The 14,549-nt window shown below is 33.9% G+C and overlaps 1 non-coding gene across 1 annotated transcript; it reads right to left on the bottom strand.

The window, feature by feature from the left end:
• Positions 1 to 13,066: 13,066 nt before the first annotated feature.
• Positions 13,067 to 13,146, bottom strand: TRNAL-UAG (transfer RNA leucine (anticodon UAG)). Its single transcript has one exon. It is a non-coding gene; the product is annotated as a tRNA-Leu (tRNA).
• Positions 13,147 to 14,549: the final 1,403 nt, after the last annotated feature.

The raw sequence follows: 14,549 nt of genomic DNA, 5'->3' as shown, positions 1-14,549 counted from the left end.
ATGTAGCACCGAAGATGCCCGCATCGGATGAGCGCCTCTATTTCCTCCCTGAGTTGCCAGCATTCCTCCGTGTTGTGCCCATGGTTCCGATGGTACCTATAATATTTTTTTGGATTTCTTGCTCGCATTGGGGCGAGCATGCTCTTCGGACAGGAGAGCTCTTCTTGCCGCTCCATCTCTATGAGGATTTGGGCTCGAGAAGTGTTCAGTGGAGTGAAATAGTGAAACCTCTACGGAGGGGTCCTAGATCGATGAGGCGCTACAGGAGTCTAGGTCGGTTGTTTCGAGGTGGGATCCAAGAATGACAATTCTCTAGCTCTGCAGGTCGATGCTGCACTCATCGATAGTCCTTTTTCTCTTGCCCAATGTTCTACTGTGATCTGCTATCAAGGTTCTCCCCCTGTCAATCCCATGCTTCCTTAGTTTGAGCATAGTTCTTTGCTCGCTCCAATATTTTGGCAAAATCCTTTGGGTAGTTCAGATTGAGTGAGAGGAGGAGGTTATTCTAAAGGAGCCTGACCTTCAAAACAGTCACCGCTACAAATTGATCTAAGCTTCGTACCTCCAAGGTTGCGGTGTTGAAACAGTTGATGTAGTTGCGGAAGGGCTCATTCTCCCTCTGCTTGATGCTAATGAGGAAGTCCAAGTTATGTTGCTATCGGTGTCTGCTGACAAAGTGTGTAATGAACAACCGACTCAACTGATGAAAGGAGTCTATAGAGTTCGGCTACAGGTTGAAGTACCAATGACAAGCTATCTTTTTCAGAGTTGAAGAGAAAGCTCGATAGAGAGTTGCATCATTGGCCCCTTGCAGAAGCATAAGAGTTCGAAAGTTCTCCAGATGGTCTACTGGATCGACAGTTCCATCGTAGGGCTCCATTTGAGGTATCTTGAACCGAGGTGGCAAGGGCTTATTGATAGTCTTCTGGGTGAATGATGGGTCGACATTAAATCCCAGATCGTCATCTGGCTGCCTTAGTGCTTGGAGTGCATCGATTCATTGCTGCATTTCTTGGAACCTCCTTTCCAGATCATCCTCTCGGGTTAGACGGTGCCTAGGAGAAACATGATCCGAAGTAGAATCCCTTTTTGAAATCGGAGTAGGGGACCATCTAGGTCTGTAGCAAGATAGACTGTTAGATCGGCTATGATGACTGACCCCCACCCTTGGGTTACGGGGAAGCCGGTCTGCTGATCTACCTCTAGCTGGCTGTGGATTTTTAGCAGGACGAAATTCGCTGTTTTGTTGCATTCCTCTCACTGCAATCGAAAGCACCTGCACTTGTTGAATGAGGCTATTATACTGATCTTAGGATATCATTGGTGCTGCTCGCATGGGGTTCTGTGCTAGTGGCAATAGTGCGTTGGTCGGTTGGATGTTGTTGGCCTGCCTGCCATTGGAGTATTGTGACACGTTAGAAGCACCCCTTCACATCCTTATCGTGGTTGATGGCGAGCTTTCTCCTCTTGAAATAGGACCTCGAAATCAATCGAGGCCCTTCCTCTAGTGCCAAGTGTTGTTCCTGATCTCTCTACTTGAGATCAGTCGCTGAAGTAGATATGGCCGAGGTGAAAACCGTCGTTGGAGCTTTACCCAAACACCTACAAAGAAGTCCTCATCGGGTGGCATTCTCCGATGAAGACTCTCTCACACTCAAGTTATAAGATGGAGAACAATGAGAGATGAGAGCAAGGAGTTGATTGCATACCTTAGAGGGTCTCGGAGCTTTTATTTATAAGGGAGGAGTTAGAGTTATATTCATCTTGGAGTCCTGATAATTTTCGGATTTGTCACGCAGATTGATTCAAATGAGATATTTTTCTTTTACGGGAGACTCGATCACAAAGAAATTCCATTCTATCTGAACTTTTTCAATTTGGAAGGGAGACGGATCTGATAAGAAACTTAGCTCGATCAAGGATGATCTATAATAGGTCGTCCAAGGCCGAGGCTCTGGAGTCCGTGGAGCAGGTGTCCGATCTTAAGTTGGCTAAGATTGGTCGGTGGCATATGAGCTATGGTAGGTCATCTGCAGATGAGGTGAATCAAGATTGGGCTAAGAGATAGAAACTACTGTCAATTCAATAGGTTGTGCCTGGCGATCTTCATATCGACCATATACTTACTATCTGGTAAGCATCGATCCCCCATAGATCGATTGAAGATGAGGATGTGACAGTCGAGGCTAAGGTACGGATCTACAATACTAATCATATTTCTATTATCTAAACTTGACTTTTAGTGGACTAATATTAAAACTTAAATTTGAATCAGGATAATATATCTTCCTAATTAATATCCCATATCTTATGGGAGGATAAACTTTGATAGAATTAAGAAGCCTTAAAATAAGGCTCTCCTCCACGCATGAATTCATTCCGTCAAATAGGGAGAACATAGAGAACAAGGGAGCCATCTTTTTTTTTTTTTTTTTTTGTTGAAATGAGCCACCCTTTTTCTTTTTGGTAAGAGTAGCAACCAAAAAAAAAAACAAAAGAGCCAACCTTTCCAAACACGTGATACTTCTATTACAAACTTTTCTCGCTCAATGATTGACTTTTATGCTATGGTTTGAGGGCTGTTTCCACAGGACTTCTAATCACGAGGGAAAGAATTGTTGTTGCTGGCTTAGTCCACATAAAATATTCAAAGGCCCTGGATTTATTGGTGCATAGCTTCTAGCAAGCATAATTTTATGGACTTCTATTTGTGAAGTATTGTTATCTATAAAATATTCTCAATAAGTGGAAAATTCCTAGATAGGAGAATTAAATGAAGTATGATACAAACTTATGCTGACACATAAAGAAAAAGCCTTCTATATATACTTCTCAATGGAGGAGCTATACTTCGTTATTTTGGCATGTTATCAGGACCAAAACATCATACATTTTCATTGCCTTCTGATAGAAAACTTCTGCATTGTATATTTTGGATTAGTTGAGTAGCTGATTTTCGTCTTTATATGAGTTGAGAACTCGTGGGTCTTCAAAATATAATTTTGGTTCGAAATCCGTCTATGAATGTACTGCTTTTTATTTCTTATTATGTATTTTTTTTGGAAAGGTTGAGGTTTTTATAAGGTCTTTAAAGGTACTTGTTTCTGGCTATTAAAATTGGAATATATATTTTTCCTTTTTCTATATCGGTTGTTGAGTTTTTTTTAAGATAAAATCTATTTAGAAACGGTACAAAATTTAGGTTTTTATGTGCGAAGGTGCGGCTAATCTTTCCCTTGGCTATTGATTTTCTTTTGAGTAATAAATTGTTCCCTATTGAGTATTTTATATTTATATCTTCATTTTGTTAAATGTATGTCCTAAAAATTAATATAACAGACATATTGTAATAATTTTAGAATATATTTTTATACTTAAATAATAAATTTATTAATAAAATAGGTAATTTTTATCTATTCTTGTGTTATGTATCCAAAAATTATTCAAAGAATTGATAATTTAAAGATACATATTCTAAAGAGTTTAGATTTGAGATATATATAATTAATTCTGAAATTACTTACGATCGATGGATCATTATAGGGATGGTGATTGATCCGGTTAGATCGATGCACAGATCGCTTCTTTCGGGGTAGACGAGTCTCGAATCTACAGTATAGAGACACTGAGCGAGAATATGGATAGTTGTTAGCGAATATTGGTACTAAGTATGATCATATGAGAAATCACATGGATACCTATTCACTTGTCAGTAATCATCTCGATACTGTAGTGGTGTGAGTGGTTCTTTGACCTGTGGTGTCTCGGCTGCTCACAATAGGGTTACCGTAGATTGACTGCATATAAACATGATCTTCTAACTATTTTGATCCTTATAGTATATGTTGGCTATAGTAGATTCATTATAGGAGTAGAGTGCGTGCTTATAAGAGATTTATCGACCTTAGCAGATAAAGAGTAGTCTGATGAAATTTGAGAAGTCAAATCCATAAGTTTATGACCATAGCAAGATGATTGATGGAAAGATATTTCCATAAGTATCACATTTAGACTTGAGCTAATTGAATCTTTCATATGACAGATGTTGAGATTTGATGAGTTTTCATGATCTCTGTCTTATTGGAACTCATGATAAAAGAACTGAATCATATGATAACTGTATTTTATTTTCTATTCTACTGGATTACTACTACATACTGCTAGACGTCACTAGTTGATTGTGAGAACTCACTAGGATCATTCTGGATTAATAATCTTTATTGGGTGTGAGTTAGAATTGTTCTAATCTATCGAAAGTTGTTTCGATGATACTATGATAAAGATCATGGTATGTCTCATTATCAAATAAAATAGAATCTATAGGATCACACACAAAAGAGGTTCTTGACTGATTAGATGGTTGAGTTATAATTATGAATCATAATAAAAATTAATTATCAATATAATTGATAATGCAAAAGTTGTAATTAACTAATTTGCTAAGTATTAGTGAATTGGAGAAGGATTAATTAGCAATTGAATTTCTGTCTGGCTCAATCTGATTGAGTTATGGGATTCAATTTTGATCTAATTGAATTAGATTTAATTTGGTTTGGTTTGGATTTGATTAAATGAAGCCTAATTGGATTATGAGATAATCGAATTATATGAGGAGATCAATTTCTAGTTTGACTAGAACTTGATTCAAACAATTTTTTAATTAGATTAGGATTTAATTCAAATTTGATTGAGTTCCTAATTAGACTAGGAATTAACTTAATTTGAGATGCTACCTAATTCTAAATTGGTTAGAATTAAATCAGATTTAAATTAGTCCGTAAAGAAACTCCAGTTGGACTGGGATTCTATCTTCTTGCGCCACTCATGTTCATGCCTAGAAATGGTCATGATTTTCATGCTAAATGAAGGTAATTTATTGCAGGAACTCAACCCACTCACACAAAAATATTTACCTGTCTATTATTAAATGATCAATACGTCATAAGAGTCTGCAATTGAGCTGGAGGGATCTTATCACTAGAAAGATTATCATTTTTCCGATCCATCTTTGGTTGTGCTTTGTAGTCCTTCCACTTCTTTCTAAGTAATTTCAAGGTCTATTTTCTTGTGAATAGGTTCAATACCATAGTGTCTCTGCATTTCATAGTTAAACCAGGTAAAGTATTGGGAATTATAGATTTATGGTTTAAGAAACAAATTAATATTTGACAATACTATCACAAGCTACCACATTTTATCTCTATGGTCATTTTTTGGTGATCTCCAATTATAATAATTTAGCGGCAATTTGTCTACTTTCCATGCTATGATTCCTAGAAAGCTAGGGAGACACCTCCCTACCACTCTCATTGGTTGTCCTTTGCTATTGAAGGAGACTTTGATGTGATTATTCCTCTCTCTACCATGCACGTCAAGGCACTTGGTGGGACCATATCTTCTTTTTGTTGGTGCCGTAACTTATTTAATTACAAAAAAAAATATTCATATCACCATAAATTTAAATATATTATAGCATAAACTGAAGCGAGAGATTACAAAGTACAAAAATAATCAAAAATCAATCCATGCAAACATATAAATTTGGATTATAATGTAACAATTGAGACTACAATCATATTGATCATCTTCTAATTATGGGGATCGTGGCTGTTTTGAGTCTGAATGGGGCTATAGTTGAGAATGTTTGATTGAAGCAGGACTTAGTTAGAGCTAAGCCTAACTTGACAAGATTGGAAATCACTCGGTTGGGGCTAGAAATGGTTAGACCATGATGGCAAGGGATGATTTTGGTTTGTTGGCATCGGGGCATGCCGTGGTGAGAAAAATTGAGCTGGGTTGTGACTAGCCTATGTGAACTGAATCTGTTGAGAATAAAATGACTGGGCTTGTGCCAGTAGTTGTGCAAGATTAGATTATTGCTATTGCTGTCTTACAGCACTGGGCATAGATCCTCTTGGTCGTGTAGATTAATTTCTACATCGCAGCATCTTTCACTTTTTTTGCATAGTAAAATAAAATAAGGTAAGCAATTAATGTTTCAAGAGAGTATTTAATAAATTAGTAGATTAAATCTAACAAATTAATAAACAAAGAAACTAATGAATCATATTTACAATTCATTTGGAGAAACAATGATTTAATTTGTTATCAGAAAAACAAAAATATCATATGAAGCTAGGGGTTCATCTATAATATCGATAATCTCAAGAAAAGAATATAGTGGCACCTCTATCATGATCAGCTTTCGAATCAAGATTATCACCTTGACGCACGTTTGATGCATGTACGATAAAATAAAGTGTGTCGACTGTTGTTCTCTGAATACTTATTCTTGTCCATGCAACATCATCATAAGGATGTAAAGTTTCTTCTATGTTTTCACCTATGCAATGATCACTTTGCAAGTATGCCTCCACATCATTCATAGACACCTTTTCCATATCAAAAAGATCCTTTGGTTTTGTTTTAATAATAATATGCCGATCTATATCAATTGGGTCTTGCACAAAAAATACTTGTGATGCTAGGATAAAGGGTTGATCTAATAATTACCCATTATTTAGCTTCAACTCGAGATTTATAAGTGTGAAGCCAAACCCATCTTTTGTTATCCCCATGTCTTGAGCTCGAACATCTAACCAATCACACTTAAACAACATGATATTGAAATGACCCTCATAATCCAACTCAATAATATCCGTCAAAATACTATGATGGGTAACATCACCAATAACTGAATTTTTGTTTTTAGCACTTGCATAGCTAGACTTTTTTGCTATCACTACGATACCACTATTTTGTGTTTTTCTTTTGGTTTCTCAATCTATCGTATAAAATCTATATCAATTGACAATAAATCTTGGATATCTTTTTACAACATCACTAGGTCCCTCTGCCAACCACTTAATTTCATTACTTAAATGCACATCACTTGCTGCATTCAACTCATAAACCTATAGGATATTTCTAAATGTTATCATAAATAAAAAAATAGTTAGATTTTATAATGTACCACCACTTACATTAGCTTAGAACCAATCATAAAATATCTCATTTTAAATACGTTACCATTCCCTTACTTGAGCACGAGGGTTTTGCCTTCGGATTGCCACAAGATGTTTTCTTCTCAAGCATTGAAAAATATGAAAATCATATTATTAAGCTAAACCAATAAAAAGATCCAGTATCCTAAGAACTTAATCTATATTTGGGACAACTATATCATGATTCAATAATAAATATCAATGTATTTGTATCTTCATGATAGGGTCCAATACAAACAATTGTACCTTACCTATAGCAAGGCCTGAATAAGATATACTTGAGAATCCATCTTGCAACTCAATAGCACCATAGTCATCGTTCCTTCTAAATTGATTGAATCTTATCGCAACACTCTCAAGATACCATAAAAAAAATGTGACACATTCTTTTGCTACATATCCTTTAGCAATTAAGCCCTTAGAGTGGCTTCTATTATGCACATATCTTTAAAGTGTTAGTAGATACCTATAGGCATGTCGAGTGGTTTCAAAGTTAAGTATTAGAAAATCTTTATGAGCTTTACTAACTTCAAATTAAAATAAATAAGTTTGAGAAAATAAAGACATATCTCTCAACGGGATACATCCACCGATATTGTATAGATTTGACTAACTTTGTTTTTGCATACTAGATTAATAGCTAAGTATATCATGACATCAAAGAAAATTATTGAAAAGATCCTCTCCAAATAACAAAGGGTAAGAGAAATTTTTTATTTTTAAATGATCATACTCATTTGATCGAACAACTTTGGAATATAGATCCCTAAAGCATAAGCTTAACTTCGTTAAGGTAGAGCTTATACTTTTTGGCAAGGATTTTCTTATTGCCAAGGAAAGAAGTTGCTGCATGAGAATATGACTATCACGACTCTTCAATTATATAATTTTATGCTTCTTTCGTCATACACATCATAAAATATTTGTAGCATAACTATTTGGAGCCTTGACCCTTCGGTACCTTGCATAAAATGGATTTTTTCTTTGGAGCCAATGAATATCATAGTAATAGTGTTTCAATAGGACTATGAGGCTGTGGATGAAGTGATTTTTTGATGCCCATTAACTTTAGATCAAGATGCTAGCTTTCAAATTGTCCTTTGTTTTTCTTTCAATATTCAACAATATTTAAAGGATATTATCACAAATATTTTTTTCAATGTGTATCACATCAAGATTATGGTACAGTGATAGGTTATACCAATATGGTACTTGGAAGAGTATACTCTTTTTTTTTTGTCAATTATGTTTTAGAATCATATTCATCCCTCGTGTTCTTTTTCTTTCATCACAATCACTATTATGCTTCCGAAATATTACATTCATATGTTGTAACTAGTTATGCATATTTACTCCTAACAATGGAGTAGTTGCATTTCTTTCATCACAAGTGCCATCAAAATATCCTTCATTTTGAAAATATGATCATATGGCAAAAATGGAAGATGACCCATGTGACAATGTTTTCTATGATGCTTTAAGTAAAACAAATAAATGTTACTATTATAAGTAGGGCAAGCAAGACAACCTTTAGTGCTCCATCCAAATAAATTTGTATATCCAGGAAAGTCACAATTATCCATAACAAGGCTGCATGCATTCTAAATATCTGTTTTCTAAAGACATCATGAGTATCAATTCCATATACCCAAAGTTCTTTTAATTTCTTTACCAGAGATTGTAAGTACACCAGGAGCATATATCATTAATAAGCAATGAAAGTAAAAAGTAGGATTGCTTCATGCACAACCAAGGAGAAAGATTATGTGATATCAAAATAACAGATCATGTGCTATGAGTAATATTAATTGTATGATATGGATTAAAGCCATCAATTGCTAACCCAAGCCTGACATATGGGGCTTTATAGAGAATGATGGATGCAAATGATCAAAAGTCTTCCAAGCTGAGGAGTCGATAGGATATTTCATAATCTCATCATTTGTATGTCCATCCTTCTACCATGTCATGAAAGTAGCTATTTTGCTTGATATATAGTCTCTGAAATCTAGGTTTCAATGAAAATGACGTTAAACCTTAGCAAGAATTTTTCATTCATCTTTTTTTGAAAATTATCATATTATCCTTTGCATTCTTTTCACCTTCTTTTCATCTAGAGGCACCATATATGGCACATGAAGTTTCTTCTACATACTCCTTCCAATACAACATGCAATCATTAGGGCAAGTATTAATTCTTCTATAATCGAGTCCTAAATCATCAATTATCTTTCTAGTCTTATAAAAAGATTTTAGTAAGTTTCACCATTTGGTAGTACCTCTTTTAATAACTCTAATAATAAAGTGAATGATTTATAACTCCATCCGTTAGAACACTCTATTTGGAATAACCAAGAATAAATAACAACTTAGTAAACTTACAACCTGAGTATAATTCTTCCTTGGCATCTTTTGTCAATTATAATATTTTTCTGCATTTGAATTCAGTCCCTCTCTGTGTTCTTATGCTTCACCAATATTCTCTTGTGGGTCAGACATCCTGCAAGCATCACATAGCATTTCGTGCATATCATTATGAACATCTTGTAAGAAGACCTTATGTTGAGTAAATTTGTTGTCTTCATCATGATGAATCCATTGGGAATAGTTCTTGTCAAATCCATCATGTAGTAGATGTTCAAACACCATATTTTATCTTTTCCAACATAAATTATTGCATTTCTTTCATGGGCATAGGATCGATTCTCCATAAGTTGCCATAACAAATACAAAATGTAGGTTATGAACAACTCCTTCCAAATAAGATTTGCTAAAAGTAAAAAGGAAAGAAATATCAAAAAATTGCACCATAAAAATGGGCAATATGTTCTATGATATTAGCATATTGGTTAAGGTACCTTGACTGATTAATCCAACAATTATCTATCAATGAGTTTTCCAACATTACCAAGAAATTAGCTTGATATAATGGCACTATATCAAATTAAGGCCCTAGGATAAAAAGGAACTAAAATAAGCAAATTAAGGTGGCTATTAGTAAGTGAAATAGGCTACTATCATCCTCACGAACAACTAGGAACCAAATTATATGTAATTAGTTTGCCTTTTGCTTCCTTTACTTTTCTCACACAATTTTTTCTCTAAATCATATATTTGTTGTTTTTTGTGCTAAATACTATATGAATCGGTTGTGAAGGCATATAAAACATGGCTTCAAAATGTTTGTATATTGAATTTGGAAAATTTTCATCTATGGAGCATAACAAAATGTAGCTCGAGAGCTAAAAAGAGTGATCATAGGATAAATTGAGAAAGAAGTTTTAGGTGAAACTAACTTTATAGGAAGAAAATAATGCGTGAACTTTATAGGAAGAAAATAATGTATGTATCCCTAACTTGTATTCCTGTTGATCATATCTTCAATTTATATCATTGGGATCTTGAAAAGGAGGAGGAAAGAAGATGTGGATCTGAGAAAAATTAAAGTAATAGAAAATTTTAGAAGACCTAAACCTGCTATTTAATAAAATCATGGAGAAACTTTCAGAAGAACCTACTGATAATCGATCAATTTTGGGAATGAAAGATCCATGCATGGAAAATCCTAATAGCTATATATGATATTGGCTAGTATTTTGCAGGAGGTTGAACATCGTGAAAATGGGAGGTTTGGAGAGTGTGCGTGATCGAATCATGGTAGAATGAGAAATCTTTAGAATGCATGGTGGAGAGAGGTTATGCCTTAATATTGATTCATCATACAGTCAAAACTTTCTATTGGCTGCAGAAGTTAGGGAATATGCCACCTGTAGGATTTCTTTTGATGCATGCGATGGGTTCTTTTTGTACAATGCCTTCCTTTTTTTTTTTTAATAAATGGTGGAAGCATCATGGTAGAAGAAGAATCACAGTAAAGCGTGATTGTTTTGGATTTTTTTGACATGCGATGTGGTTTTAGAAATTTTCTTGGGTGTATGTTTTCTTCATAGAGGAATCTTGCTAGAGTTTGGATATTTTTTTGGTAGAGAAAACATGCATAGTCGGAAAAAAAATAGAGAGAGTTTTAGAATATCTGGACTCTTTTATCTATGAAGGATGTGAATCTTTGCATGATTAGAATACTATCATGCAGTTAGTATATATTAATCACATCTAGAAATCTTAGTTAATATGATTATTCATAATTCTTGGGATAGATCCTCGTCGCTTAGCTGACTAATATTTATCCTCGTCTCCCCACTGACTAAGTATACAACCTTACGAATTGAGCCGACTTAGACCGATGGAATAAGATTAAGTCGGTATTTGATCGACTAAGTTTGATATATTGTCGACATTTAACTGACGACTTCTTTGATATTTTGCTGACTATCTTGATCTCCAAAAATTATATCTATGATTAGGAAAATGGGGCCTTCAGACCCTTTTGGGCGAGATACTTGGGATGAGGAAGAATGGCAACTTATATCCATGACTAGGTATAGCACCACAAGAATTTTGTTATGACTTAGCTTCTTTTGAGTGAAATTCTGATTTAGCTATCATGTAATGATAGCAGATCTTTTTCAAAATGGAAGCTCTTCAACTAATCTCTCTCTCTCTCTACACAAATACATGTATGCTTGTATGCATGCATGTATGTATATATGTATGTATGTATATACATACTTACGTAGGTATGTATGTATGTATGTGAATGTATATATATTGCAATTCGTAATTAGTCCATCCCAAATATAAGCAATAACATAGTTTGTAAAAATGAATTTTGGTATAAAAGAAAATCAAAAACAGAAATATACAATTAATACTTTTAGATAAATTGTATAAGGTTCAAATCATGCATGGGTATTACTCCAAAAAAAATATTATAAGTGTAAACCAATTCCCCATCTTTTGTTCTGCTCTTAAGTCTCTGAACTTGTGAAGTCTCGTTTCCGTAGTGGACCAATTCGTTAACATACCACCAAACTATTTTTTATTAATATAATGACACCGAGCCCTTATTGCAGTTGATGCTACTAAATCCACTACTTTATTTTTTGTACCAACGATTAAGAAGTTTTTTCCCCTACTTGCTGCATCAAAAACTAAATCACAGGTTTCTGATAAAAAACGAGCAGTTCTAGTGAGATTTATAATATGAATATCTTTACACTTTGCAGGGATGTAAGGGGCCATTCTAGGATTTCATTTCTTAGTACTATGACCAAAATGAACTCCTACTTCCATCATCTCTTCCAAATTGATGTTCCAATATCTTCTTGTCATTTTTCCCCAGACTTTTTTTTTTTTTTTTTAACAAAGAGATGAGGTAATCTGAAAATAAGGCTAAAGAATTTGAACAAAAAGCAAGTAGGCATATTTAATAGTCTTAGATTGCAAGTATAAACCAGCGTCAATCAAGTTATAGACTAGTACAAATCAAGTGTTTAAAAACCAAATAGAAAGAGACATACCTGCTTAATACTTTTAGATTTTAAGTATAAACAAGCATGAATGAAATTATAAAAAGAAGTTCAAAATTATAAAAATTTTATAAGAAATTAAAAAATAGATGTGCATAATTAGTATGTTTAGATGGATGTATAAGGTTCAAATCTTGGGTTTTGCCCAAACAGAAGATTGTAAGGATAAACCAATATGAATCAAGTGATAAACTAGTAAATTAAATTGCAAAAGTCATACATATTTAACAGTTTTACATTGTAAGTATGTACAAGTATAAGTGAAATCATAAAAATGAAAACAATATGAATTAGTGCAAATTAAATAAATATGAATCAGGTTATAAACTTGCATGAATCATGGTATAAAAAATTGAATAGCAAAAGACATGCATCCTTAATATTTTTAGATTGTAAATATGAACAAGCAATGAAATTATAACATATTAAAAAATGTAAATCGGTGTAAATTTAAAAAGTATGAACCAATCTATGAACTAGTATTAATCAACCTATAACTTATTAAATAGCAAAAGACATATAGATTTAACATTCTTAGACTGTAAGCATGAACATGTATCAATGAAACTGTGGAAACATTTAAAAAAAAAAAAAAGGTGTACAAAAAGTTAAATAAAATGAAAAAGAATTAATTGACAGCTGTGGGATTTGAACCCACGCCCTTCCGGACCAGAGCCTAAATCTGGCGCCTTAGACCACTCGGCCAAACTGTCGGTTGTGGGCTTTATGTTGAGAAATAATTTTATGATTCAATATTACATCTTAGTTGAGTTCACGAGCAAGGGATCCACCTAGACAATGCTTTTTTTATTCAGACGCTACTTGGCAACAGAAAAATTGTTGAGTCAGATGATCGCACCTCCCCTTCCATTTGTGGCTTTCATTCTGCATGTACAAATCCTTCTCCTTTTTTTTATTATTTCTGTTGAAAGCGCCCTTCTCCTTTATGAGCCTGATACTACTAACGTCACTCTTCTCAGATTTATTTTATATTGCCTTCTATAGAGATAAATTTTTTTCGTAAGGATTTAGTAATATTTCAATATGTGATGAGAATGAGCATGATGATAAGATCGGGTGGATCAAAATTTTTTAAATTTTTTAAATATAAAAAATATTGAAAAGCTATAGTTTATTTATTTGTTCTGTCTTAATAATTTTTTTTTTAAAAATCAAATACCGATTTGTATAAAAAAAATTGTGGTGGCCACTTAAAAATTTATAATTATTTATTAATGATACAAATTTATTATATACTATTGTAACAAATAACTACGCACTATATATGCCTATGATATGTTAGACATCAATTTCATCAACAAATTATAAAATACTGGAGAAAGTTTACATCAGCGGTATTTTTAATATATGCAGGTAAAAGACTATTACTATTTCTATATAAATTGATGCAGTGCATAGTCACAAGCTACCTTGGATAGCAAACTATAGTGGAAATAACCAGGAAACCTAGACAACTTAATTAATGAGGTGCACAACAAGATATCGGAGCAACTAAAAAACAACTGTCTGAACAATAGCAGAGTAACTGGTAGTTACATATCAAGGTGAATGTGGATAATGCTGAACTTGGAAAATAAAAATCTCAACAGCATGACCATAGTGATTGACTTCTATAACTGAGTGGAAGAGACCGGAAGCCGTTGTAAAAAAGTATAATGGCTAACAACAGGGACAAAAGTTTGATATAACCATATTGAAGAGAAGTAGCCCAACAGTTGAACCAATGCAAGGAGAAAGTAAACACAGTGGCAAGGATAGACGACTGCAGGGGAATCCAAAGAATTTCTGCCAGCAATCTTAATATGTGAATAGCATAAAGCTAAAAAGATGTATGATGAAGATAGATGTATCACAGCAAGAGAAGCAGAATGACCCATAAGCCAAACATTCCCACCAGAAGAGTTGCAGTAAAATATTATGCACAGGTTGACAAGATGTCAAGTAATGAGAGGTCAGACGTTGGCAATAGGCTGTAGTTAATTTCAGATTGAAGCAGCAATCGTAACCACCCAAAGAAGAAGAAGAAGAAGAACCTTCATCCTAAGCACAATAAACACTAACCTGCAGTGGTGGAATATAATAAAAACAAACTTTG

Source organism: Elaeis guineensis, chromosome 7 (genome assembly GCF_000442705.2).
Source record: "Elaeis guineensis isolate ETL-2024a chromosome 7, EG11, whole genome shotgun sequence".
NCBI lineage: Eukaryota > Viridiplantae > Streptophyta > Magnoliopsida > Arecales > Arecaceae > Elaeis > Elaeis guineensis.
Note: the sequence above shows the minus strand (reverse complement) of the source record. Positions and strands in the feature narration are given on the sequence as shown.